The sequence below is a fragment of the Trichosurus vulpecula genome, chromosome 6 (assembly GCF_011100635.1).
Source record: "Trichosurus vulpecula isolate mTriVul1 chromosome 6, mTriVul1.pri, whole genome shotgun sequence".
NCBI classification, from domain to species: Eukaryota; Metazoa; Chordata; class Mammalia; order Diprotodontia; family Phalangeridae; genus Trichosurus; species Trichosurus vulpecula.
In genome coordinates, this window is record NC_050578.1 from 278,097,231 (window position 1) to 278,111,088 (window position 13,858).

At 54.8% G+C, this 13,858-nt stretch overlaps 1 protein-coding gene and 1 non-coding gene across 5 annotated transcripts in view; one reads left to right on the forward strand and one right to left on the reverse strand.

The window, feature by feature from the left end:
- Nucleotides 1-10,354: 10,354 nt before the first annotated feature.
- TRNAA-AGC lies at nucleotides 10,355-10,427 on the reverse strand. The gene has a single exon. It is a non-coding gene; the product is annotated as a tRNA-Ala (tRNA).
- Nucleotides 10,428-10,895: 468 nt separating this feature from the next.
- The window catches only part of PPP6R3 (protein phosphatase 6 regulatory subunit 3), a 103,944-nt gene continuing 100,981 nt past the window's right edge, over nucleotides 10,896-13,858 (forward strand). For 3 of the 4 annotated variants that reach the window (XM_036762651.1, XM_036762650.1, XM_036762653.1), the window contains exon 1: nucleotides 10,929-11,033. The gene's annotated coding sequence lies outside the window, so the exon portion shown is untranslated. Of the gene's footprint in view, nucleotides 11,034-13,858 lie in introns of all 4 variants that reach the window. The other variant, XM_036762652.1, reaches the window with a different exon arrangement.

The window sequence follows — 13,858 nt, forward strand, 5'->3', positions numbered from 1 at the left end:
TCATCATCATCGCCATCATCATCATCATCGTCATCATCATCATCATTGCCATCACCATCATCATCATCATCATCACCATCACCATCATCACCATCGTCATCATCATCATCACCATCATCACCATCATCGTCATCATCACCATCTTCACCATGACCATCATCATCATCACCATCATCATCATCATCATCGCCATCATCGCCATCATCGTCATCATCGTCATCATCACCATCATCACCATCATCGTCATCATCACCATCTTCACTGTGACCATCATCACCATGACCATCATCACCATGACCATCATCATCATCACCATCATCACCATCATCATCGCCATCATCATCATCACCATCATCACCATCGTCATCATCATCATCATTGCCATCACCATCATCATCATCATCATCATCACCATCACCATCATCACCATCATCACAATCGTCATCATCATCATCATCACCATCATCGCCATCATCATCATCACCATCATCATCACCATCATCACCATCATCACCATCATCACCATCATCACCATGACCATCATCACCATCATCGTCATCATCACCATCATCACCATCATCACCATCATCATCACCATCATCACCATCATCACCATCATCGTCATCATCACCATCATCATCATCACCATCATCATCACTGTAAGAAATGGGAGGAGGAGTTTTGTTTCCACAGAACTAAAGGTGTGCTTCCCTGCCCTCCCCCACCCCAGCTTTAGCAGAGACCAGGCCTCAAGGTCGGTCAGGTGAGAGGTCAGAGGCTTATATGCATGTGCATACTTTTTGAGAAGGCAGTCTGGGGAATTAGAGAGGCCAAACCCACTTGAACCTGTTCAAGCTTATCTAGGGTCTGGTCTTGGTCAAGAATCCAGGCCTACTGATTTGCATAATTTGCATATGTTAAAGAGGAAAAGTAGGGGAAGTAAAAGAATATAGTTTAATCCTAAACTAAGACAAGGAAAATCTAATTAACTTCACTTTTGCTTCTGTATCCTTATTATCCTATTTATATAAACTGTATAACCTAGGAAAACTATGTAAAAAACAAAGATTGTAAACTAACCATGACTCTAGCAGGAGTGGAGGGAATGGTTACCCCTGCTCCTGCAGCTGTATCAGTGTGAGTATTCCCGTGAGCACTACACCTGCTCTCTCGGGGAGTGTAATAAAATGCTTGCCTCTGCCCACTCTGATCCTGAGTTCTTTGGGTGTGAATGGGCAAATCACGTGGATTTTCCTAAGGTCAAGTGAAGGGAAGCAACAGGCAGCAGAAGCTCGCCAGGCTTATTCCTGGATCTTGTCTTGGGGTATCCTGTGATCCCCACTGCGGTGTTAAGAGGGCTACCACTCTTGATTCCCTTGGGGAACCCTGTGGTCTGCACGGCCTTCTTAAGGGGACATCACTTGGGACTTCTGGCCCTGTCTCGGGAGCCTTGTGATCTTTCCGCCATCCTAAAGGGCCATCACTTGGGTCTTCCTTAGGGTCTGACCCCTAGGAGGCCCTGTGATCCCCACAGATTAAGGGGTGGCTAATTATCACAGGGTTCTTCCTCAGGACTTTAGCCCTGCCTAGGAAGTCCAGTGATCCCCAAAACCACGTTTCTCACAATCACTATCATCATCACCAACATCATCATCATCATCACCATCATCATCACCATCACCATCATCACCATCATCATCATCACTATCATCATTACCATCATCACCATCATCACCATCATCATCACTATCATCATCACCATCGTCATCATCATCACCATCGTCATCATCATCACCATCATCATCATCATCACCATCGTCATCATCATCATCACCATCATCATCATCATCACCATCGTCATCATCATCACCATTATCACCATCACCATTACCATTATCACTATCATCATCACCATCATCATCATCATCACCATCATCACCACCATCGTCATCACCATCATCACCATCGTCATCATCACCATTATCACCATCACCATTACCATCACCATCATCACCATCATCATCATCATCACCATCATCACCATCATCATCATAACACCATTATCATCATCATCATCACCATCATCATCATAACACCATCACCATCATCACCATCATCACCATCACCATCATCGTCATCGTCACCATCCTCAACACCACCATCACCATCATCATCATCACCATCATCACCATCACCATCACCATCATCATCACTATCATCACTACCATTGTCATCACCATCACCATCATCACCATCACCATTATCACCATCATCATAACCATCACCATCATTATCATCATCACCATCACCATCATCATCACCATCGTCATCATCATCACCATTATCAACATCACCATTACCATCACCATCATCACCACCACATCACCATCACCACCATCACCATCATCACCATCATTACCATCACAATCATCATCATCATCACCATCACCATCATCATCACCATCGTCATCATCATCACCATTATCAACATCACCATTACCATCATCACTATCATCATCACCACCATCATCACCATCATCACTATCATCATCACCAGCATCATCATCACCATCATCATCACCATCGTCATCATCATCATAACACCATCACCATCATCACCATCATCATCCTCATCACCACCATCACCATCACCATCATCACCATCATCATCACCATCACCACCATCATCATCATCACCATCATCACCATCATCACCATCATCATCACCATCATCACCACCATCACCATCATCACCATCACCATCATCGTCACCATCCTCAACACCACCATCACCATCACCATCATCATCATCACCATCACTATCATCATCACCATCATCACCATCATCACCATCATCATCATCATCATCACCACCATCACCACCATCACCACATCACCATCACCACCATCACCACATCACCATCACCACCATCACCATCATTATCATCATCACCATCACAATCATCATCATCATCATCACCATCACCATTATCACCATCATCATCACCATCACCATCATTATCATCATCACCATCACCATCATCATCACCATCATCACCATCACATCATCACATCACCATCATCACCATCACCATTATCACCACCATCATCACCATCATCACCATCACCATCATCACCACATCACCATCATCATCACCATCACCACCATCACCACATCACCATCACCACCATCACATCACCATCACCACCATCAACATCATCACCATCATCACCATCACCATCATCATCACCATCCTCATCACAATCATCATCATCATCACCATTATCACTATCACCATATCACCATCATCATCACCATCATCATCACCATCACCATCATCACCATGACCATCATCACCATCACCAGCATTACTATCACCATCACCACCATCATCACCATGACCATCATCACCATCATCATCACCATCACCATCATCACCATGACCATCATCATCATCACCAATATCACCATCATCATCACCACTATCACCATCATCATCACCATCACCATCATCATCACCATCACCATCATCACCATCCTCATCACCATCATCACCACTATCACCATCATCACCATCATCATCACCACCATCACCACCATCATCACTATCACCATCACCATCTTCGTCACCATCCTCATCACAATCATCATAATCACCATCATCACCATTATCACTATCACCATATCACCATCATCATCACCATCATCACCATCATTACTATCACCATCACCATCCTCATCACCATCATCACCACCATCACCATCACCACTGTCATCACCATCACCACCATCACCACCGTCATCACCATCACCATCATCGCCATCACCACCACCCTTGTCATCATCATCACAACGTTTATAAAGCCCTTGAAGGTTTGCAAAGCAGCTTAACCATATCTAATTTGATTCTGGACTGGAGATTAATTTGAAAGCCAGGACTCAGACCCTCGTGTTCTGATTCTAAGACCTCTCCTTCCACTTCATTTCACCAGACCCAAGAGTGGACATTTTGGATACACTTCCTATCTCTACCAACAATGCATTTGATTTGACTGATTAGAGTGCCTGATCTTCCACAACCCCTCCAGAAATGACTCTAGATAGGGCTCTTTTCAACAGAAGCACCAATCCTCTGGGACTTCCTCACAATCCAACAATGGACAATGCCATCCAGAGGTGTGATGAGGCAGGCCCCTACTCACCGCTTACCCAGATCACTGTAGCAGCCTTCAGACTGGTCTTCCTGTCTCAGTGTACCCAACGCTGCTGCCCAAGGAACCTTCCTCAACTTTACCTGGGTACGACCACATGATGCTTGTTCTGTCCATTCTGGTAGCTTCTTACTGCCTCTGGGATCAGATACAAGCTCCCCTGCTGAGCTTGAAAAGCCCTTTGCTTACTTGGCCCAACCTTCTTTCCAGCTTTTCCCCCTCCCTCCCTCTGTGATCCAGCCAAATTGGCCTTCTCTCTGTTCCTCCCACCAAGCTTTTGCATTGGCTGTCCCCCCTTGCCTGGAGCACACTCCTTCCCTTCGTCTCTCTCAGAGCCCTGTTTTTCCTGTAAGATGAAGTTTGTGTGCCATCTTCTGCACCAAGCCTTTCCTTCTCCCCCGCTACTCCCACAGGCTGCTGATGCCCTCACACCCAAACTACCTTGTCTCTTTATGTCCAGTCATTTTTCAGTCATGTCTGACTCTCTGTGACCCCATTTGGGGTTTTCTTGGTAGAGACCCTGGACTAGCTTGCTATTTCCTTCTCCAGCTCATTTTACAGATAGGGAAACCAAGGCAAACAGGGTGTAGTGACTGCTCAGGGCCACACAGCTGGGAAGTGTCTGAGTCTGGATTTGAACTCAGGTCCTCCTGATTCCAGGCCTGCAGTGACGCCTCGAGGTCTTGCCTCTATTACATCTTTATTCACATATATGCACTATGTCCTGGCTACCTCCCCTTTAGAATGTCAGCTCCTCGTCAGGAGGGACCATTTCATTCTTTGTGCTTGTGACCCGGTATTGACTACAGTGCCTGGTACACAGTAGGGGCTTAATAAATACCTAATGTGTGAGGGATTGGTTTGAGGGGCAGTAGGGCCCAATTGGCACAGTGCCAAACCTCAAGACCCTTCTGAACTCTCTGTGTGACCCTGGACAGGTGGCCTGCTTCCCTGAGCCCAACCTCCCAGTCAGTCAAGTGAGGATACTGCCATGCGTGGTACCTGCCCCTGGGCCAGCCAGCTGTGGGGCTCCAGGCACATTGCCCCTAGTGAGCCTGCGGCCATCTCTTAAAGCAAAGTCAGTCTGATCCTCCTCTCTGAGGAGAGTGGTCCCTGCTCACCTGTCAGGGGCCACGAGGTGGGAAGATTCCTGCGGCTGCAGATTCTCTGGGCCTAGTGGTGACCCAGCCAGATTATCTGCCCTGGGGCGGTGGCTTAGACATGGTGGCTTAGACATGGTGCCCGAGCATGGCCTCTGAGAGCCTCTCCGCTGTCCTGGGCCTGCTTTCCCGTGCCACACTGTCCCAACTCCAAAATTTGTCCTTCTACCCATCATTCCATCTCTGCTCTTCACCAGAACCCTTATGAAGTTATGAGCTGGCATTTGGGGGCTGGAAACATCTCCAGTGGTCCCCCTGTGGCTCTGCCCTGACACCTCCCTGTCCAGTCCCGAATGGAGGCTACAACCAGACATGAGAGACAGAGCCCCTGCTCCTGCCTATCTGTGCCTTACTCTCTGTGGTGTTGTCCAGCATCCCTGCACTGGGAGCGAAGGGAACCTGCCAAACAGTACCAAGATGAGGGAGCCTGGTGTAACCAGGGGGCAGGTGGTGGGGGAGGGGTCCTGCCTCCAGGAGGTGGCCTTCTAGGTCCCTCGTCAGGGGACCTGGGTCCCAGCAGTCCCTCCCCTGGGGATGGAGACCTGTTTGTGTTTTTGTATCGTGAGTCTAAGATTCAGGGGCATCCTTTGCCTGGGCCTGAATGTCTCAGGTTAGGTGGGCTTGGGAGAGTTCAAATTCTCCCTTAACAAAGTGCCAGCCTGTCTTCTGTGGAATCCTCTCAGTCCCAAAGCAACTGTGCAGCCTGAGCCAAGGAAGCCTCAGGCCCCCTCTTTAAATTGGGGGCAATGTCCAGATTGCCTCTGAGCGGGGTGTGGGGGGGTGCTGGCGAATGTGTGGCAAACAGCTGTCTGGACAAAAGGGGACGTCATGGGATGCGCATAGGAGTTAAACCTGCACATAACATCGTCTCCACCACTTTCCTCAAGTCTAGACAGTCAGTCTCTGAGGTATAGAAGCTCACCCTGAGATCTTAGCAAGCAGCTCTCTCAGGCCAGTTCTAGCTGGCTCCTGCCCACCCTGGGCCAGCCCTGACACCAGTCCTCGGCTGGCTTTTGGGATCCATAGGGCCTCCCCTGAGGCCTGGGTCAGGGCTCAGCAGGGTGCCTCCCCCCACCCGGCACCTGCCCCCCACCACTCAGCTCCACAGCCAGGGCCCAGTCCCAGAGCACGGCTGGGCTGGGTTCCTGGTGGCAGCTGCCATCCAGTGGCCAAAACTTCTGAGTCTGGCCCCTCAGCTCCATGGCTGGGGGAAGAGATTGGGGGATCCACACGTGGGCAGCACATGAGGCTTGGAAGGGCAGAATGGCAGATGAGGAGGGGCCTGTGGCCCTCCTTTGGTTCAAGAGAGCCTTCTGGACTTGAAGCAGGGGCATCCTTCCCCTCCCTTCTGTCCAACCTCAGGCACTCTCCCAAGGCACAGCTCTGTCTGACCCTGGCTCTCCCTTCTGAGCCCATGTAGTCCAGTGGCTAGAGACTGTGGCCTCAGTTATCAGATCAGGAAAGCTGGGCTCTAACCCAGGTTAGATAGAGGGAGAAGGTGACAGACCCCTGCCTCCCTTCCTGGGTGGTGGTTGTTGTGGGGCAGGTCCAGGAACCAGAGTTATTTCTTCGAGGCTTGGGTCCTTACTTTGTGATTTTGTCAGACTGGGGACTCCCTGTTAATACAAGCCTGAGACTCCGAAAGGCTGAACCACTTATCCATAATCACACAGCAAGCTAGCAAAAGCAGAATTTGAATTCGGGTCTCCCTGGTGTCGGGTCTAAAACTATCGGTTACCAGCCTCGGATTAAAGAATCCTTTTCTAGTCAAGGGTAAGTGAACATTTTCAGACAAACACCCGAGAAGGACTATTTACAGGGAGCAGAGCCCGAGACAAAGCGACTGTGACCTTCCCCACCTGGGAAACAGGAACCACATCAGTGACTGGCTGGGGGAAGATGCTGGATGGAGGTCTTGGACGTTACGGCTTGGGTGACAGACAGGGAGTGAGACCTTCTCCCCACCTCCGCCTCAGTTTCCTCAATTGTCAAATGAGGGGGCTGGGCTAAATGACCTTCACGGTCTCTCCTGTCTCCTAAATTTATCTATCTGAACAGGGCAGAGGTGGCAGCTGGGGACCCAAGGGTCATGGGCAGATAGTGAAGAGGGTCACCTGGTCTCGTCAAAGAAGAGAGGCAGAGAACCCAGGAGGCCTGGACCCCACCTTGAAAGCGGGCTTCCTTTCTAGCACTCCTCCACAGAGCTAAGAGATCCGGGTCTGGCTACCTGGCTCCAATCTGGGGGAGTTCAATTTGGTTGAATTATCAGTACTTATTAATCGCCTACTGGATGCCAGGCTGAGAGCTGGATGCTCTACACCCAAACCCCAAAACGAGCTGTTCTCGAGGAGCTGACAAGCTCTAAGTGACTCGAGAAGGGGGAAGTCAGGAAAGGCTTTGTGTAACGGTGCAGGGGGAGGTGGAGGGCGAGTGGGGACACCCTGCGGGAACACACAGGGGCAGGGGGCTGTGCTCAGGGCTTGGCTTCCTATGGCTGGAAGGATAACAGGCAGACTCTTGACCCCAGCAGTTAAGACCCTCCATGATCAGCTGCAACCTTGTTCCAGGCTGATTTCACACCCTTCTCTTCACAGGCTTTTTTCCTGTGGCCAAACCGACCTGCTCCCTGTTTTCACAGCCGGCAGCTCCCACCCCCCTGACTTTGCACAGTCCCCGCTCAGGTTTGGGAGGCTTGTCCTCCCTCCCTCCCCCTCCAAATGACCTTGTATTTATATTCCCGTGTATTTGTATATTATTATTCACCCTTCATTGTCCAAGGGTTCCAGTGACTTTGGGAGGATATGTTGCCTCCTGTGAGCCTTGGGCTGAAGTGAGACAGGGCCGCACAAAGTCATCAGCCCACTCGCTTTTCCTGAGCCACGGAAGTCCAGTGGCAGGACAAGAGTCAGGACGCCTGTTGACGGCCTGGGGTGCAGGAGGTGACCTTGGTGCTTTCTGTGTCTGACCAAGCTCTGAGCACCTCACAGCGCCTGCTTCAGCCGCCTTCACGGCCATTGGAACAGACGGTTCTCATCCGTCCATTCTGCCACACGCTTGGGGCAGACACCCCTTCACTCTCCCAGAGCTCCGAGGCCTGGCGATTCCTTCACCCGGTTTAGCCGTCTGCCCAGACGGGACATGGCCGCTGCCCATGGCTTCTCTGGGCCACGGGTGAGAGTTGGCTGGCAGGGGACACCCAAGGTGGATCCGTGTAGGGGTGTCGGGGGCGGACCCGTACTGCTACCTGTCAGTCACTTTCACACTCATGAATAGGTCCAGCCCTGGCCTTACCGGTGAAACTGCCCAAGTTACAGGATCAATAGGTCAGTCAAAGACAATTACCGGCTGCCACTGGACGAGGCCGCCCGTGCTGGGTGGGAAGCGACTAGAGATCCTTAAGGAGAGTCAGGCTCCCCAGGGGCTTCGGGGAAGGCTGCCAGCCAGGTGGGACTCTGGCATTCCAAAAGCAGGCCGCTCCGGCAAAACCTTGCGGGAAGGAGACGGGTTCTGCTGCCCCCTTCCCCCTTTGGATCAGAAGAAGACTTCAAAGGATTTCCCCCAGAGCCTTAGCAGGGGCCCCATCTGTCCAACAAAGGGTCCTGGTGGGCAGCTAGGTGGTGCGGTACAGAGAGCGCCAGGCCTGGAGTCAGGAAGACTTGGGTTCAAATCCGGCCTCAGACCCTGGGTTAAAACCCTGTTTGCCTCAGTTTCCGCATCTGGAGAAGGAAATGGCAAACCCCTCCAATGTTCTGCCAAGAAGAGCCGGACATGACTTATGCCACCACGAGGGTGGTGCCCCTTCTCTCCTGCAGAGAGTGTGGGCACGGTGCCCAGCCTACCTGGGGTCTGGGCCTTCTGGGAAAGCTAACCAAGGTCTATGGGTATTGGGGAAGCCCCCGATGATGGGGAGGGGGGCAGGAGGCCTCCGGCTGTCCTGTGGGGGCAGGGACCACCAGAGGTGTGGCAGTGTGCACGCGCGTGTATATATGCTTGTACGTGTCGTTTCAGCCCGTTCTGACTCTCCGTGACCTGTTCCCTTCTCCGGCTCATGTTACAGACCAGGAAACTGAGGCAACAGGGGGAAGGGACTTGCCCAGGGTCACCCAGCTAGTCAGATGCGCTCCGTGCACGATGGCGCCACCTAGCAGCCATTACGCTAATTAAATCCATCTGGAATCAGGAAGACCTGAATTAAAATCCTGATTAGGCGGCTAGGCGCCTCCTTGCCCTGGGCCAGTCACTTAATCTTGGCTTGCCTCAGTTCCTTCGGCTGTCAGATGGGCGTAATGTAGCACCTCCCATTCGGGGCGTTGTGAGGTTCAAGTGAGATGTCTGTAAAACACCTGGCACCGTGCCTAGTACACAGCAGGCGCCATATAAATGTACAAGGAGAGCTCCTCCTCCCAGACCCCCCCAACTATCACCAAGTCTGCTTCCTTCACCCCTGCGGGCCCCTCTTTCTCCTCCCAGACCCTGCATCCTGGGGAGGGGTCCACCCCCACTGGCAAGCGGGTCTTTCCCCATTAGAGTGCCCCCTTCGAGGGCAGGCCCGTCTTTGCACCTTCTCCCAGGTTTGTTGACTGACTGTCTAACCACAAAACACGTGGCTGGCACCAGTCCGAGTCTGATACCAGATCAATGAATCGATTGGCTTCCCCTTTCCCTTGCCCCTCCCCCCAGGGCGGGCTCTTTTCTGGCAGGGACCCCCGGGGCAAACCCCGACGGGGTCGCAGACCTTAGCGCAGGACTCAAACTCCGCTCCCCCCGCCCCTCCTCCCACCCGGGGGAAGCCTCAGTTGTGCTCGTGCCCGGGAAAGTGCCGGACGTCTCTGGACCTCAGTTTCCCCTTCGGTAAAATGGGTCTGCATCTCCCAGGGCAGGGCTGGAGCCCCCAGGGGCTCGGTTTGCTCTTCTGTAAAAGGGTGACTGCCTCGGGCCTCAGTTTCCCCAGCTGTAAGGGAGGGCCCGGCTAAAAGCGAAACTGGAGAATGCGGGTATCGATCCCGCTACCTCTCGCATGCTAAGCGAGCGCTCTACCATTTGAGCTAATCCCCCACGCCGAGAGCGTCTCTGCGCGATCACACACATTGGGATCACGTCATCGCGGCCCCGGCGTGGCTTCCCGAGGCCAGCCCGCCCGCCTCCGCCCCCATTGGCTACCCTGGGCAACCCGCTTGGCCGCCGGGATTGGTCGGGCTCCATTTATTTTTAAAAAGCACCTTCCACCCCGATTGGGTGCTTGGCCCGTCGGTCAAGTAGGGGCTTCGCTGTTGCTAAGGCGGAAGGGGAACTCGAGTCTTCTTCCTACTTCTCATTTGCTGCTTCTCGACCCCGGGGGTCGGAGCTTCCGGATCCGTCAAGTCCGTAGGAAAAGAATGCGCTCCGAGCGCTTGATTGACGGGCTGGCCTGCCCAATGGTCGCGAGGTCTCCGGAACTTCCGGGAGACCCAATAGGGACTAGGGGTGGGAGATTCCTTCCAATGCGCGCAAGGCTGGGGGCGGCCGCGGCGCGACGATTGGGCCAAAGCCGCCCGGGGGCGGGCGGAGGGCGAGGGGGGGGAGCTCCAGGCCTGCTGGCTGGGGACTCCGCCATTTTGGGCGCTTCGCGGATGGTATCGGGGAGCGCGCTTCGCGCCTGAGCGCAGCCAGCGGCGGGGCCGGGTGAGCGGGCGGGCGGGCCGGGGCGCGCGCGGCGGGGCCGGGCCGGGTCTGGGAGGGCGCGGGATCCGCCGCCGGGGCCTCCCCGTCAGTCAGTCAGGCCAGGCGGGCGGCAGCCCCGAAGGCCGAGCCGGGCCGGGCCCGGAGCGGCGAGCGCGGGGGCCGCGGGGGGCGGGAGCAGCGGCAGGCCGGGTCGGGCTCGCCTCGGAGAGGGGGAAGGTGCCGCCGTCACCGCCGTGAAACCTCGGACCCGGGCGGGCAGGGCGGGGAGGGGCGGGCCCTGGCGGGGTGGGGGGGGTCTGCCTGGGTGATGTCCACTGACATGAGGTGCTCCCGGGGCGGGGCTGGTCCCGGCGCTTCCTCCTCGGACCCGGAGGTGGGGGGGGGGGGGCGAGCTCCCCCTTAGCCGTGGCCCCGCCCCCTGACGCCCCTGTCCGGGGGCGGGGCCAGTCCCGACTCCCCGCGTGTGCCCGGCTTGGGGGGGTGGTCCTGGCCGAGCCCTGAGCCTGCTGCCCCGGGGCGCCCCCAGTCTCCCGCCCTGCTTCATCTTACAGAAGGGGAAACTGAGGCTGAGCATGGGCACCCGCCCCTAGTGCCCGCGGGGAGGGGGTCCACGGTGCTCGCGGTCCCTCCACAGCTGGGCGGGAGCACGGCTCTGGGAATGGGGCCCATGAGCAGAGCGCAGCCAGGAAGGTCCGTCCGCCGGTCAGTGGTCAGCACCAGGACTGGCCGTGGGAGCGAGCGTGGGCTTGGCAGCCTCCGGGGTCTCAGCGGCCGGCCCTGGTGACTGCCGGGCCGGGCGTCCGCTCCTCTGGCAGCCCCGCCGGACCGGGCCGCTTGGAGGAGGGCAGGCAGTGCCCGGGCAGCGGTGCCAGGCTCTCGGCTGGCCCTGTCCATGCAGACCGTGGATCGTGCAGTGGTGGGGGGGGGGGGGCGTCTGGCTCACAGCCCCTAGTCTGCACATCTTCCGTAGATAAGCGGGGAGGCCCCGCTTCTCCTTGGGGGCGGTGACCGGCCTTGGGTCAGCCTCGTCCAGCCCGCCGCTGGTTCGTGATTCAGCCTCTGGGTTCCCATGGAGCCTGTCCGGGGGTGGGGCGCAGCTACCCCGCTCCCTGCCCGGTGCCTGGCACTGTGCTGAGCCTCCTTCCCAGCGGCCACTGCGCACAAGTTGTGCCCATTCCGCCGGGGTCAGGCTGGCCGGAAGACCCAGCGCGAGGCAGGGAGGGAGGCTGGTCCTGGAGGAGGCCCCCTGTGCCCTGGGACACCCCTGGGAGTCAGGAAGGGTTCTTCCTGCTCTTGGATGAGGCAGGTCGGGGAGCCCAGTGAGCTGGCCTCTGAGCGGGGCACTGCCCTCCCCACCTGGACCTGCCTGTGGCTGGAGCTGAGGAAACTTGGGAAAGTGAGGCGTTTGAGGGACCTCCGTGCAGGAGGGCGGCTTTGACCCGCGTACTTCAGCACCAGGGCTGTGGTCAGGGAGCCATCCAGAAGTGATGCCGGGAAACCTGCACTGAGTGAGGGCTGGGCAGGGACGAGGCTTCAGTCTGCAGACAGTAGGTGCTCCTGGAATCCGTCCTACTGGGCGAGGAAGGACACAAATAAATGTAATACAAGGTAGTGATCACCAAGGAAACCTCCCAGGTGCACAGAGTGCTTTTCTATCCCTGGGAGGCAGGGGCTCCTTTCAGTACCCATTTTACACATGAGGAAACTGAGTCATGCTGGTTGGTGTTAAGTGACTTGCCCAGGGTCACTAGGACGTGTCCAAGCCTGGATCTGAACTTAGATCTTCCTGACTATGGCAGCATTCTCTGCTGTGCTGGCTGGCTGCCGGGGTCGCGGTTCATCCTCCCTGGGTAAGGACGTATTGGGGGCGGTGGGGAGTGGCAGATAAAATGCTGCAGGAAGATTTGTAGGGGGACAGAACACCTTCAGTCATAAGGGATCAAGGAAGCTTCTTGGAGGAGGGGGCACCTGGCCTGAATGAGGGACCGAGGCACTGGAGGCAGGAGGAGCAGCCTGAGGGAGCTTGTGGAGACTGGAGTCAAGTCAGCAACATTTATTAAGCTCCTACTATGTGCAGGCCCTCATCATCTCACTGGACTGTGGCAGTAGCAGCGGGGGGTGGGGGGGGGTGGGGGGGGCGGGGTCCTTCCTGCCTGCCTCAAGTTTCTCTACCCTAGTCCATTCTCAGTTAGGCCAGCAAAGTGACCTTGTCACCTTCCTACTCAGTGAACTCCATTGGCTCCCTATGGCCTCCAGAATCAAATAGAAAATCCTCTACTTGGCATTCAAAGCCCTTCCTAACTGGCCCCCCTCTTGCATTTCCAGTCTTCTTACACCTCACTCCCTGCCAAGTACTCTTGATCCAGTGACCCCGGACTCCTCCTTGTTTCACGTACAGGACCCTCCCAGCTTCCAGCTCCGAACATCTCTGGCTCTTTGGAATGCTTTTCCTCCTCATCTCTGGCTCCCTTTTAGGCCCAACTAAAATCTCATCTCCTACAGGAAGGCTTCCCAACCTCTTCCTCTGGGAATGCTTTCCTTTTTCTCCGATCTGTAGTTTTATGTATTTGTTTGCTTCTTGTCTCCCCCCATAAGAACCGGGTCTTTTGCCTCTTTGTATTCCCAATATTTGGCACCTAGTAGGTGCTTAACAAATGCTTATTAATTGGTTGACCTACTGTGTGCTAGACATTGCTAAGCACTGGAGACACAAAGAAAATACAGAGGCCCCGTTGGAATAGAGTTCCCAAGATCCATGCAGGTAATTTATTGTGAATGGGCATGGGAAGGCACTAGGAGATGAGGGGCATATCACTAGGGGAAGA